Source organism: Callithrix jacchus, chromosome 4 (assembly GCF_049354715.1).
Source record: "Callithrix jacchus isolate 240 chromosome 4, calJac240_pri, whole genome shotgun sequence".
Taxonomy (NCBI): domain Eukaryota; kingdom Metazoa; phylum Chordata; class Mammalia; order Primates; family Cebidae; genus Callithrix; species Callithrix jacchus.
Window position 1 is genome coordinate 148820205 of NC_133505.1, and position 14084 is coordinate 148834288.

Here is a 14084-nt window from a genome sequence, read left to right on the forward strand (position 1 = left end):
TCATTCCATGGCAAAACTGAGAATCAGAGCACAAACTCCATGCCTTTGGATTTCAGAAAATGTTTACAGAGCACCTTTCTTGAAAATAAGTGGTATATGCCATTCTAGATGCTATACTACCTTGGGGGAAGAAATGCATCTCTTCATGGAGCAGACTATTGGTAAAACTGAAAAAGGAGAAATGCTGCATTGAGAGATATAACACTCTGTATTCAGATGTAACACTCCAATTATTCTGATTAGCCTCTCATATAGGTCTGGTCCCACTATAGCCCTGAGAATCACTTACAAATGACACATCTAGGGGAATCTCATGTTACCAAAAACCAAGTGAAAATTTAAAAGTAACCATTGTAGGTGTATCCAAGGATATTAAAAAAATAAGTTGAGCACAGAAAGAGAACATGGAAAAACAAGTAGCAAATTAAGAGTACTCACTAGAAAAATATTGCCACAAAACAGATAAAAAGATTGATTAACTATATTCCTACTAATGAACAGTATTGATGAAGAAATCTTCTATACAGATGAAGAGTACAATGTAGCAATACCAGTGTTTAAAAATAACAAGTCAAGACCTAAGATGTGATCAGCTTTGTTTATCTTCTACATTTCTTGAGAAGAAAGTACCCTATTCTTATTAGGGTGCTAATTTCAAAAATATCTGTGAAATCTACTGTATTGTTTATATTATATAGGTATTCTAGATTTTTATTTTTTTATATACTTGACTTGGACTGGGAGTGATATATTTAAATATCTTATCATTTGAGTTTATCTGTAAATTTTATTTTGCATCCCATGTACCTGCCTTATAATGAATATTTGTTATAATATTTGCTATGCAAATATTTAAAACTTCTATACCTTCATGGTAAATTGTACACCTTCACATCATTAGTGTCCTACCACATACTTTTCAAGTTGAACTTTTCACTTTAGTTCTCCTTAACCCTATGCATCCGCCATACCAAATCGTTTATGGTTTCATTAATGAGTCATTCTTCGTATCTCTTTTTATCTCAGTGGAACACTCTGACCCAATTAATTAGCTTACCTGGCACTTCAACAAGACTTTTCTGAAGGTTATGCCCTTTCGTTTTTCTCACTAGACCATATAAATATCTCTGTTACAGTATTAAAAATATAAGGCCAACTATTATTTTCCATTTATGTCCTCTTCCATACAGTTTTTAAGAATAATTGCTCTGTGGATTTATCTCTGTGCCCCCAGGGCCTGCAGTGTCACTAATGCTCAATGCCTGTTTATGATTTTAGGTGGTGTGATAAGATTAAAGCTATATTCCAGGCATCAGTTGAGGTTATAAGAAAAAAATATTTAGTTCTATGGAGAACTGGAATCTAGACAAGCATAGCAAGCAGATTTCTGAGAAGATACTAAGACTCTTGGTTCCTGTTGTATACATGCCTCCTTCTAATTATTCAAACACGAATCTATGTGCTTTTGTGAAGGAATTTTGCAGTGTAGTTAGATCCTATATCAGTTCACTTTAATAAAGTTGATGCAGTGAGTCTGGTCTATTCATGTGAGCCATTAAAGGGAATGAGGGTCTTCTTGACTAAAGAGATTTAAAGTATGACAGGGACTCAATAAGAGCAATTGTTTATTGCTGGCTTTGAAGATGGAGGGAAACGTGCCAAGAGATTGAGAGTGGCATCTTCCAGCTGAGATAAACTTTGACTGACGACCAGCAAGAGAGCCAGCTAAAACTATAAGAACTGAATTCTTCAACACTGAAAGAGCTTGAAATATGACCCTAGGCTCCAGATATAAACACATCAAGCAGAAACCTTGATCTAGTATGTTCTCGACAGGTGAGTTACATTATGCTTAAGCTTCACACCTACAGAACTGTGAGCTAATAAATAGGTATTAAGTGGCATACTTAAGGTAACTTAAACTTAAGGTATTAAGTTTATAGTAATACATTGGGTAGCAATGGAAAACAAATACAATAAGTAATTTTATGTCCCAAACTCTTTCTCATAAATGTAGTCAAAACTGTCAAAAGCCATGGGCAGGACCTAGTGTCTAGCTTGAAAATCTTTACATTTAGGAAGGCATGACTGACTTTAGCAAGCCTTGTAGAGACTGTGTTTGTCCCCCTGAAACTCAGTCCCTGCCACTGGAATCTAACTTTCTACTGCGGTAATGCTTGCTGCCTCCTGTGACCTGCAACCAGAACGCAATCTACTCAAGCGGCTTTCAGATCCTCCTCTACGATTTAATTGTTGAATGATCTTGGACAATATAGTGAACTTAACTTAGACTCTGTTTCCTCATCTATAAAATGGGGATTGGAGTAACCATTTTATAAGGTTGTCATGAGGATCAAATGAGATAACACCCTTAGGCTTTTGGTGCATTTTTGAGAATACAGTAAACACTTATACATATTAGTATTAATTCGCTATCTCAAACAAATTCTTTCCTTCTCTAATGTTCTTTTCTGGCCTACGAAAAACACATATACCTGTGTAACAGGTATAACGGCCAAGAATAAATACCCATGTTTAGGATATAATACACAAAATTTTGTATATAGTGTCTGTTTGTAAATGTTAGTATATAAATGCAAATAATCACTTATCTGACTTCAACAGCAGGTGGATTTACATAAGCAGCACACAGTTAAATAGCTGGGACCATGTCCATTTTACCAATATATTTTGTAATACGCTGTCTACATTTTAATTGCAACACCTGCTCCTGATTCTGAAAGAAAAATGTTTATTTATCCTTTAATTAGTTTAGGTGAATAAATATTGCCATGTTGTAACCCATCATATATTACATAATTATTTCATATTCCTAGCAAAATATATTTAAGTTCCAATAGTAAAAATTAATTCAAAAATTCTATCAAGCACTCTACTAGATTCATGGTTAGGTATTCTGTCTGAAGATATTAAATGAAAAATCATGGCCCTGACTTAAAACTCGGGAGATACCAGAGTAAGAGAGACTGATTCTAAAGCTATTATAACCATTACTAACAAGAATAAGAGCTGAAATAAGGAAATGTGAGCTGAAAGGAAAGGGAGATACTGATGAGAAAAGGAGATACTATGGCTGAGATAAAATAAGAGCATTTGGAAACTGAACAATTGTGGAGAATAAAGAAGAATGAAGAGAGAAAATGTTTTATTTTTATTTCTTAGTCCATAACCAATGAGTAAGCAAGCCCTGTCAAGACTATGTTCAAGATTCTAAAATCAGAGATCAAAAAAAAAAAACTTCCTTCCTTCCTTTTAGGTTAGACAAACCTGAGTTTGAGTCTCAGTTCTACCATTTATTTATTATTATTTATTATTATTATTATAGAATATTGCTGTCACCCAGGCTGGAGTGCAATGGCACAATCAAACCTCACTGCAGCCTCTACCTCCTAGGCACCAGTGATCCTGCACTCCAAAAATACAAAAACAAAAAATGATTTAAGAATCATCTATGTAGTACTGATGGTTGAAACTGTGGGAGTGTATCAGATGGTCAAAGAAGTTTAAAGAGTTTACCATAGTATGAAAGAAGATGATAAAGAAGTCACAAATACAGAGTGAAGCTGTGCATACAAAAGATGATTAGGATGCACTCTTTGCTTTTAAGAAGCTCATATTTTAAAGGCAGAATCACATCTGAGCACATATAATTTTAATTCAGTAAGGGTACTAATAGAGTACAGAGGCCTTATTTCTGAATTTCCTTAGAGGCAAGAGAGGTCATCAGGGAAGTTACATACCTGATGCTTGGGAAATTGAAAAGTCATTAAGCAGATAAAGAATTAAAGGGCACTCATAACATGCGGGTTGGTTTCTGCGTGCGTGCACGCACACACACACACACACACACTCATGAACTGACACTGATACAAAATTCCATGATATGTCTATGAAACAACAAATTATGCAACATGCCTAGAGTCCAGTGGTAGTAAGGTAATGAGGGAGGAAACTAGATAGGTCAAGAGAGAGAAGATCATGAATGGCAGATTCTGAAAGAATTTGACTTTCTTTTTCTATATATGATGAGTAACTATTGATGAACAGAAAATAGAAAGGTGAATGCAGTTCAATTAAATTACATATTTTTAATAAAACAATTTGTTTCATCAGAATTCGTTACAGCAAAATATTTCCTGCCATGAGAGAGAGAAAATGAATAGCTGAAATGATGTTGACAACTAGCATAATATTTTGTGAAACTAAAACCCTATGAGTTTGTGGCAGATTGAAAAATAAAATGGCAACATAGGGGTTCCCATGAAAATGTGAAGGTATTCTCCATTCCTTGAATATAGAATTGCCTTGTTACTTTTGCACTGGCCAATAGAATGTGCAGGAAGCAATTTCAAGTGAATTCCAGGCCTGGCACTCAAGAATCTTTGCACACTTCCACTGTGTTTTCAAAGTCTGCCATCACTGTGTAACACCAGGCTAGCCTGCTGGAAGATGAGAGAGACATGTGGAGTAGACATGAGCTGAGGCCATCTTAGACCAACTAGCCTCCAGCTGACCCGGCAGCTGACCAAAGTAATTTAAATGACACTAACCAAAACCAGACTGCCCAGCTATACCCAGGATAAATTGCTCATCTACAGAATTATGGACAAAATGAATAGTTATTTTAACCCACCAAACTTTGTAGTATATTGTTATGCATGAAAGATGACTGAGATAGAGTGTGCCAGTCACATGTCAGCCAACACAACATTTTCTCACAAATTCCTCATTGATTAATCTTTCTAAAGCAATCTTGAATCACACCATTTGGTGGTAAATTATTCATATTCCACCTGCTAGTTATATACACAATGTAGTGAAGATATTAAGTTAGAATCCAGTCATTTGAAAGGGTGTTACAGGGACTGGGGACATTTGAGCTTAGTTTTTTAAAAAAAGTTTTGCTACATCTAATGGATAATATAAATAAGATCCTAGAGGAAGGATACATCCTACTTATGAAAATAAATTGCTTTCAAGTACTTAGAACTTTCAGTTACATGCAAATAACAAAAAAATGACTAAATTAAATTATTATTAACCTCATACCAATCTATTAGCTTAAAATACTGTAACTTATATAATGAAACAGTAAAGTTGCGTTGAAAATAATATTCTGTTTCATACTTTGTTGACTAAAGCATATTTTCCTCTGATTTGGTTTAGATTAGTGAAACGTTTCTGGTATTTGCCAATCAGTTCTCTCACTGGCAGGCAGCAACACAAAAAAACCTGATCTACTCCTTGTGTCCAAAAATATACTTCTGGCTCCAGATTTGTATCTTAGCCCTTTGCCTTTGTTTACACTGAATATTCTAATGACTGTCTTCCAATGTCTAGCTCATAATTTGAGTTCACCATTCAGTGACCATATTCTTTCTTCTAACCTATGAGAAGGGAATGTAGCTATAAGCATGAACTGCAAAATCTAGATAAGAAAGGAAAATAACTATGAGATGAAGATTTTTGAACACTTAACCCTCTAACATGGCACTTTATAATATAGAGAGTAAAATAAATCATTCAAACCTTCTTACAGTATGCATTCCACAACAATGTCTGCAAATTTCTATTTTGTTGTGCCCTCTACTATAGGAAGAATCATTATTGTTGAAACTGTTGCTGATTTCTTAAGCAGGACATTAAAAATTGTAATTGTATTATGTCTTTTATGCATTTATTAATTATTGAGTTTGAATATATGTTCATATATTTATTTAAATTTTCTTTTTTGTCATTAAGTAGTTGCATCCTTTGATGATACCTCAAATAATTAGGTATTATTTGACCTCTGACCCTCCCATCTCTCATCTCTCTCTCCCTCTTTTCCTCCATCTCTCTCTTTCTATCCTTTCTCTTTGTATTCTTTTCTTATACCTTTTTTATGCTTTTCTTTAAACATTGGTTTCATAATATTAAGCAAAAAATATAATTACAGAGGAAATAGTAGTAGAGTGAAAACACACCACAAACGGGAAAATTTGGAAACTTTCTTCTCCCAAGCTAACCTTTCAGAAGTCACATTTGATTTGCCAGGCCCCAAATATGGATTACTTACCCCTATTAAAGATGTCTTTTGAAGAATACTCATTTTGGGAGACCACAAAACAATGAATAATAACATAGAACTATAATTCTATTTGTGCAGATGACTCAATTGGTTTATTGAAATATTCTTACCTCCTGGAGTCTTTTATATAAAGAGCTGAGTATTTTAGAATCCCAGACTATCAGGTATATGTATATGTGGTTGTATGTGTGTATATATATATATATATACATGGCAACCACTCTGGACATGATGTTCTTCCACTCTAACTAACTGCAGCAACAGAGTATCAAAATTTGGTTTTGTTCCATTCACTTATTAGGTCGTAATTTCAGGCTCCTTTTCCTGCAGCTTCCTTTATTGGACTTCACCATTGTTGATCATTTTTGCTTCCTGACTACTCTCTCTGGTTCTTGACCTAGAGTTCTTTCTTTCTTCACCAGTCCCTTGGAATTAGTTATCTATCCATCTATCTATCTCAATGCCAGAATCAAGATTCTAATTCCTGGCATTGAGATAGATAGATGGATAGATAGATAGATGATAGATAGATAGATAGATAGATAGATAGATAACTAAAAAGATAGATAGATGATAGATAGACAGGTAACTAACTAAAAGGAAATGGTAGAAGGGAGAACATCTAGAAAAGGTCAGTGGAAGCAGTTATCCAGTTTTCCTCTAATAATTCCCAGAAAGCAGTATACAAATCCTCAAGTCCTATCTCAAAAAAAAAAAAACTTAATTCTAACCCTGAAATCTGTGTTCAGCATGTCCTTTCAGAAGATGCTGAAGCTTGCTTAAGGTATAAAGGCTGTTGGAGTTGAGGATCATGCGACAACCTGCTACCCTGCCACCAAAATATTATGTACAAGTTACTCCAGCTTTGTTTTGGATCCCTTCACATTGCAGTTAATTCATGCTCACCACTATGACCATGACAGATACGGCTTCCAAGAGTGAAAATACAACTAAACAAGATTTTCAAAACAACACCTCTGCTTGGAAGCTCAACAAGATTTTAAGGTCACATTGGACTTCCTGAGCCTGATAAGGTATTGGAACTTTAAAGGAAGGGAAGGATTTTTTTTTTTTTTACTTCCACATCACTATCCATAGTCCCTTCCAGAAAGATTCTCAGAGACTATTCATTCATGCATTCATTTGTGTGTTCATTCATGCTTGTGCTTTGTGCCAGGGCACATGCTTGACACTTGGTAACAAAAGTTAGCCAACAGATATGGGCCACGACCTCACAGAAATTAGAGTCTAAAAAGATGATTGATGTGTATTATAAAGTTCTACAAGTATTTAATTTTAAACTCTGATCAAGGAAGTATAGGAAACTATGAAACAAATAGGACATAATCTCTAAATTCAGGAAAACTTTTCCCAAAGAAATGAAAACAGGAAAATAGCAAGGTCTTCCTTTTCTAAATGTTTATCCATCCCCTCAGAGAACAACAGGACACTAAGCTGGGAAAATTGGGTGTTGTGGAAAAAAATAATTTATTTTCTTCCACTTTTTTGAGATAAAATAAATATGAAGGAAAAAGTACACTATTATAGTATTTACTCTTTTTATCTAGCTTGATTACTTATAGGATTATGATTATAAAAAATGAGACAGCCCATTGATTTAGAATGAAATACTGAGTATGTATTAAATCAACCAACTTCATAAAGATGAATATATAGACTTGGTTTTCAACTGAGTGGTTGTGAAGCACCTTTTATCTGCAAATATAATATGCCAACCTTGCTTTCATCAAATAAGAAGTGGAACAAGGTACAATGGCTCATGCCTGTAATCCAAGCACATTGGGAGGCCAAAGCAGGTGAATTGTTTGAGCTCAGGAGTTCAAGACTAGTATGGGCAATATGGCAAAACTTTTTATCCTTGTCTCTGCCTGACCAAAAAATTAGCCAGGGATGGTGATGTGCCTGTAGTCCCAGCTACTCAGGAGGCTGAAATGGGAGAATCACTTGAGCCTGACAGGTCAAGTGTTCAGTGAACCATAATCAGGTCACTGCACTCCAGCTTGGGCAAGAGAGGGAGACACTGTCTTCAAAACAAAACAAAATAACAACAACAAAAAGTGGGTCTTCCCATGAAAGATAAGTTCAAATGATCAAGCATCCCAATAAATGCTTCGATGATCAATGATCAAGATTAAGAATTCCAACTGTCAAGGAAAAATTTGATCACTAATTCCAAGGGACTGGTGAAGAAAGAAAGAACTCTAGGTCAAGAACCAGAGAGAGTGGTCAGGAAGTAAAGGTCATCAACAATGATAAAGTCCAATAAAGCAAGTTGAAAGAAGAAGAGCCTGAAATTATGACAGAACAAGTGAAAGGAACAAAACCAAATTTTGATACTCAGTTTCTACAGTTCACTGAAGTAGAAGAACATGCCCGGAGTGGTTACAAATATCAAAATATTCATAGGGAAAGATTAGCATGAGGATAAGAAAATGTATTTTACTAGTCAGTAACAGCTCTACAGTTTGTACAAAGGAGAGACTCTTTCGTGACCAGAGGGAAAAGAATAATCTCACTCCCTGAAAAAATTTAGATGAAAGGCAACGCTAATCTTATAAGCAAGCAAAATAGATTGCAATCTCTGCAGTGAGATTTATTTTTGTACTTCTTCAATAGTTATGGTTTTATTCCATTTTCTTTTCATATTTTCACTTAATAATTAAATAGCTAGTTCATTTCACAAGTTTCTAAAAATTAAAAAATGTAAAGAACACTTATGAATGGGAAGGAATTCTCCCTGCCACTACTCTGCTTTGTTTGTTTAGCACACCTCCCCAAACCATCCTCACCAGGTAGCCACTTTATTGCGTATCTTTCCAAATTTCCTTCAAGTATATAAAATCAAACAGCATACATCATTTTCTACATTTGTCTACCATTTATACACCAGGTCAGCATGCCATGCACATTATTCTATGCCTTAGACTTTTCACTTTACAAAGTATTTTAATAATCTTTCCATAATATTACAGAAATGTGTTATCTTTTACAGTTTCACATTGTATTGAAAAATTATATTTCATAACTAGTATCCTTTTAGTGGACAATTAGGTTTTTCCCGTGTTTTTCCAACTACAAATAATTATCCAATTAGTAGCCGTGTTTAATTGCTTGTTTTTAATTTCTTTATTGTTATATAACTATTTAAGCCTGTGCATTTATTTTAAGCATCCCTTCAGTGAATTCCAGTTTTTAAATACTATGCTTTGCAAGAATTAATATTATTATCTTTAAAGCAAAATGAGGAATGCCTTTGTTTTTAATATATGAAGATATTAGGACACTTCTAAGTCTGGATCTGTTTAGTAAATATTATCCATCTATTTCTTTAACCATAAACATCTAGAGGCTATGAATAACTAACTTTCTGGGAATGCAGCCCAGCAAGTCCCAGCCTCATTTTCCTAGCCCTCACTCAAGACTGAATCATTCTGGTTAGAATGTTTCTGACATTTACACCATATACAAAAATCAACTGAAGATGAATGAAAGACTTAAATGTAAAACCCAAAGGTAAAAAAAACCCTGGATGCCAATCTAGACAGTATCACTCTAGACATAGAACCTGGCAAAGATTTTATGTTGAAAACACTAAAAGCAACTGTAACAAAAGCAAAAATTGACAAATGGGATCCAATTAAACTAAAGAGCTTCTGCACAGTAAAAGAAACTATCAGAGTAAACAGAGACAACCTACAAAATCAGAGAAAACTTCTACATTTTAAAAAGAGGAGTTCCCCTGCACAAGCTCCCTTCTCTTGTCTGTCACCATATGAGACATGCCTTTCACCTTCCACCATGATTCTGAGACCTATAGTCACATGAAACTGTAAGTCCAATAAACCTCTTTCTTTTGTAAATTGCCCAGTCTCAGGTATGTCTTTTTTTTTTTTTAATTTTTTATTGCATTTTAGGTTTTGGGGTACATGAGCAGAACATGCAAGACAGTTGCATAGGTACACACATGGCAGTGTGTTTTGCTTCCTTTCTCCCCTTCACCCACATTTGGCATTTCTCCCCAGGCTATCCCTCCCCAGCTCCCCCACCGGCCCTCCCCTTTTCCCCCCAATAGACCCCAGTGTTTAGTACTCCCCTCCCTGTGTCCATGTGTTCTCATTTTTCATCACCCGCCTATGAGTGAGAATATGCGGTGTTTCATTTTCTGTTCTTGTGTCAGTTAGCTGAGAATGATGTTCTCCAGATTCATCCATGTCCCTACAAACAACACGAACTCATCATTTCTGTTTGCTGCATAATATTCCATGGTGTATATGTGCCACAGTTATGTCTTTATAGCAGCATGAAAATGAACTGATACAAACCTCATTAAAAAATTGTCAAAGGACATGAATTTTTCAAAAGAAGACATATCTGTGGCCAAGAAGCATATGAAAAAGAGCTCAACATCACTGATCACTGGAAAAATGTAAATCAAAACCACAGTGGGATACCATCTCATACCAGTCAGAATGGCAATTATTAAAATGTCAAAAAAATAACAGATGCTAGCAAGGTTGTAGAGATAAGTGAATACTTAGATGCTGCTGGTGGGAGTGTAAATTAGTTCAACCATTGTGGAAAGCAGTGTGGTAATTCCTCAAAGAACTAAAAGCAGAACTACTATTTGATCCAGCAATCCCATTACTAGATATATACCCAAAGGAAAATAAATTGTTCTACCATAAAGATGCATGCATACATGTAGATGTTCATTACGGCACTATTCACAATAGAAAAGACAAGGAATCAACCTACATGACCATCAGTGGTAGAGTGGATAAATAAAATGTGGTGCATATACACAATGGAATACTATGCCACCATAAAAATGAACAAGATCATGTCCCTTGCAGGAACATGAATGGAGCTGGAAACCTTTATCTTCAGCAATCTAATACATGAACAGAAAACCAAATAATTCATGTTCTCACTTATAAGTGGATGCTAAAGGATGAGACACATGGACACATAAAGGGAAACAACAGACACTGGGGCCTACCTGAGGGTGAAGGGTGGGAGGAGGAAGATCAGGAAAAACATCTAATGGGTATTAGGCTTAACACCTGGGTGGCGAAATAATCTGTTAAACAACCCTCATGACATGAGTGAGTTTACCACATAAAACCTGCACATGTACCCCTGAACTTACATAAGTGTGTGTGTGTAATCGTTGAAATATGTTATTTGGGCTTTTTAAATAATCAATTATTATTTTAAATTTGGAGGATGCATGTGCAGGTTTGTTATGTGAGTGTATTGCAAGATGCTGAGGTTTAGGGTACAAATGATCCCATCACCCCAGTAGTTAGCACAGTACTAGATAGGTCATTTTTTAGCCCTTGCCACCCTCCCTGTCTTCCCCTACTAGTTGTCCCCAGTGTCTATTATTTCCATCTTTATCTCCATGTTTGCCCAAAACTCAGCTCCCACTTATAAGTAAGAACATGTGGTATTTAGTTTTCTGTTCCTGAATAGAATAGTATTCTATTCATTTTCATAGAAAAATGAACTCCAGCTGCATTCATGTTGCTACAAACAACATGGTTTCATTCTTTTTTATGACTGTGTAGTATTCCATGGCATATATATACATTTTCTTTATCCAATCCACATTAATGGGCACCTAGGCTGATTCCATATTTCCAGATCTTTGCTATTGCTAACAGTGTTGTGATGAACATATAAGTGCAGATGTCTTTTTTGTAGAACAAATAATTTTCCTTTGGATAGATACCCAGTAATGGAATTCTTAGGCCAAATTGTAGTTCTAAGTTATTTGAGAACTCTCCAAATTTATTTTCACAGTGCCTGAACAAATTTACATTCCCTCCACTAGTGTATAACTGTTCCCTTTCTCCACAGCTTCAACAGCATGCTATTTTCTGACATTTTAATAATGTCCATTCTGACTGATGTGACATTAATATTTGTTGACATGCAGATGCCAATAAGCATTGCCCTGCCAGAAATGCCTATCTGGTGCACTACTTGGATATGTGCTCTTAGGGAGATTTGCTCTCAGGTTTGACATATTAGCTCTTCACTATGTCTTTTTCTTTTCTGAGTATCTCTGCCCCACTCTGTACATAGTTCTCTCTGTGAGATCACATACACTGTCAGTAATATGTTCCATAATGATGCTTTTTAAATCTATGTAAGGTGTATGCCAATCAGATAAAACGCATTTTTGTTTGAGTTATGAAATCACAATCAATGCTACATGGGACATTTACCCCTCTAATACTGGCCTCAAGGATACAATCTTGGATTTCTACTTTCCTTGGAGATATACTGATAATATAGCTAAAATAGAATTCAAAAATTTCTGCCAAATCACTGTTCTCCAATATGAACTCCTTATTATCCTAAAAAAATATATGTAGCAAATTGACATACTGTCCTTTTTCTTATTTCATTCCCCTTGCCTAGAAGGCTATATTCATGTATGGAGAGCTCACTCATCCTTTAAGATCCACCTTCAATTTGAAACTTTTACTTGCCCTCCCAGTTGAGCATATTCACACCTTCTTTAGAACAAAATTCGTTTGGGATATACCACTGAGTTTTGCATTTACAAAATTCATCATCGTCTTGTGAATTACTTTCCTATGAGAACATTATTTTTGCAATTAAATTGAAATTATCTCAGAAAAAAATGGAATTTCCTTATAATTCTATACACACATAGTTGTCAGTGCTATTCAACTGAAGAGAATATACCTCACTAAGTGTTTATAATTGTTAGCACCTGAGTATAATTCACCTATTCAGTTTACTGGTTTTAAAGTAATTCTGAAAGAAATCTTAATAGATATATTTAGTGATGAACAAAAAGCTCATACCTGGAAGCAAAGAAGCAGCAGAAAGAAAAGTGTAGTAATCAGGGTTCTCTAAAGGGACAGAACTAATAGGTTAGATGCGTATATGAAAGGGAGTTTATTAAGGAGAACGGACTCACTGGCTCCCCATAGGCCGCCTGCAAGATGAGCAGCAACAAAGCCAGCAGCAGCTCAGTCGGAGTCTCAAAACTTCAAAAACAGGGAAGCCAACGGTAGAGTCTTCAGTCTTGTGGCTGAAGACCTGAGAGCCCCGCAAACCACTGGTGTAAATCCACGAGTCCAGACGCGGGATAACTTGAAGTCTGATTCAAGGGCAGGAAGCAATCGGAATCGCAGAAAGACCAAAGCAGGAAGATTCAGCAAGTCAGCTTCTTCCGCCTTCTTCTGTCTTAAAGCCAAGCTGACAGCCAATTGGATGGTTCCCACCCACATTTTAGGTGGGTCTTCCTCTCCCAGTCCACTGACTCGATTTTTTTAAATTATTATTTTTTTTTAATTGCATTTTGGGTTTTGGGGTACATGTGAAGAACATGCGAGATAGTTGCATAGGTACGCACCTGGCAGTGTGATTTGCTGCCTTCCTCCCTTTCACCTATATCTGGCATTCTGGCATTTCTCCCGACTTTTTTTTTTTTTTTTTTTTTTTGAGACAGAGTCTTACTCTTGTTACCCAGGCTGGAGTGCAGTGGCACAATCTCGGCCCACTGCAACCTCTGCCTCCTGGGTTCAAGCAATTCTCCTGTCTCAGCCTCCTGAGTAGCTGGGACTACAGGCGCACGCCACCACGCCCAGCTAATTTTTGTATTTTTAGTAGAGACGGGGTTTCGCCATGTTGGCCAGGATGGTCTAGATCTCTTGACTTCTTGGTCCGCCCGCCTTGGCCTCCCAACACTGACTCAATTTTTAATCTCCTCTGGCAACACACAAAAACACCTGGATACACCCAGAAACAATACTTTGCATCTTTCAATCCAAAAGATTGACCATCAAAAAGAGCAAGAGAAAAATAAAGAATGGTAGAAAAGAGAAGACAACATATTTGTTTCACTCACATTTTTATTGGCGCAATCCCCTTATCCTAGGTCAAAATTGTTAGCTATAGAACATTTAATAAATCTTTGAACTTATGGATT

The 14084-nt window shown here is 35.9% G+C and overlaps 1 long non-coding RNA gene across 1 annotated transcript in view; it reads right to left on the reverse strand.

Annotated features, from left to right (window-relative positions):
* LOC144582359 (uncharacterized) overlaps positions 1-13317 on the reverse strand; it is a 557277-nt gene extending 543960 nt beyond the window's left edge. Inside the window, exon 1 of the long non-coding RNA XR_013534937.1 lies at positions 13071-13317. This is a non-coding gene — a long non-coding RNA (uncharacterized LOC144582359). The remainder of the gene's footprint in view (positions 1-13070) is intronic.
* Positions 13318-14084: the final 767 nt, after the last annotated feature.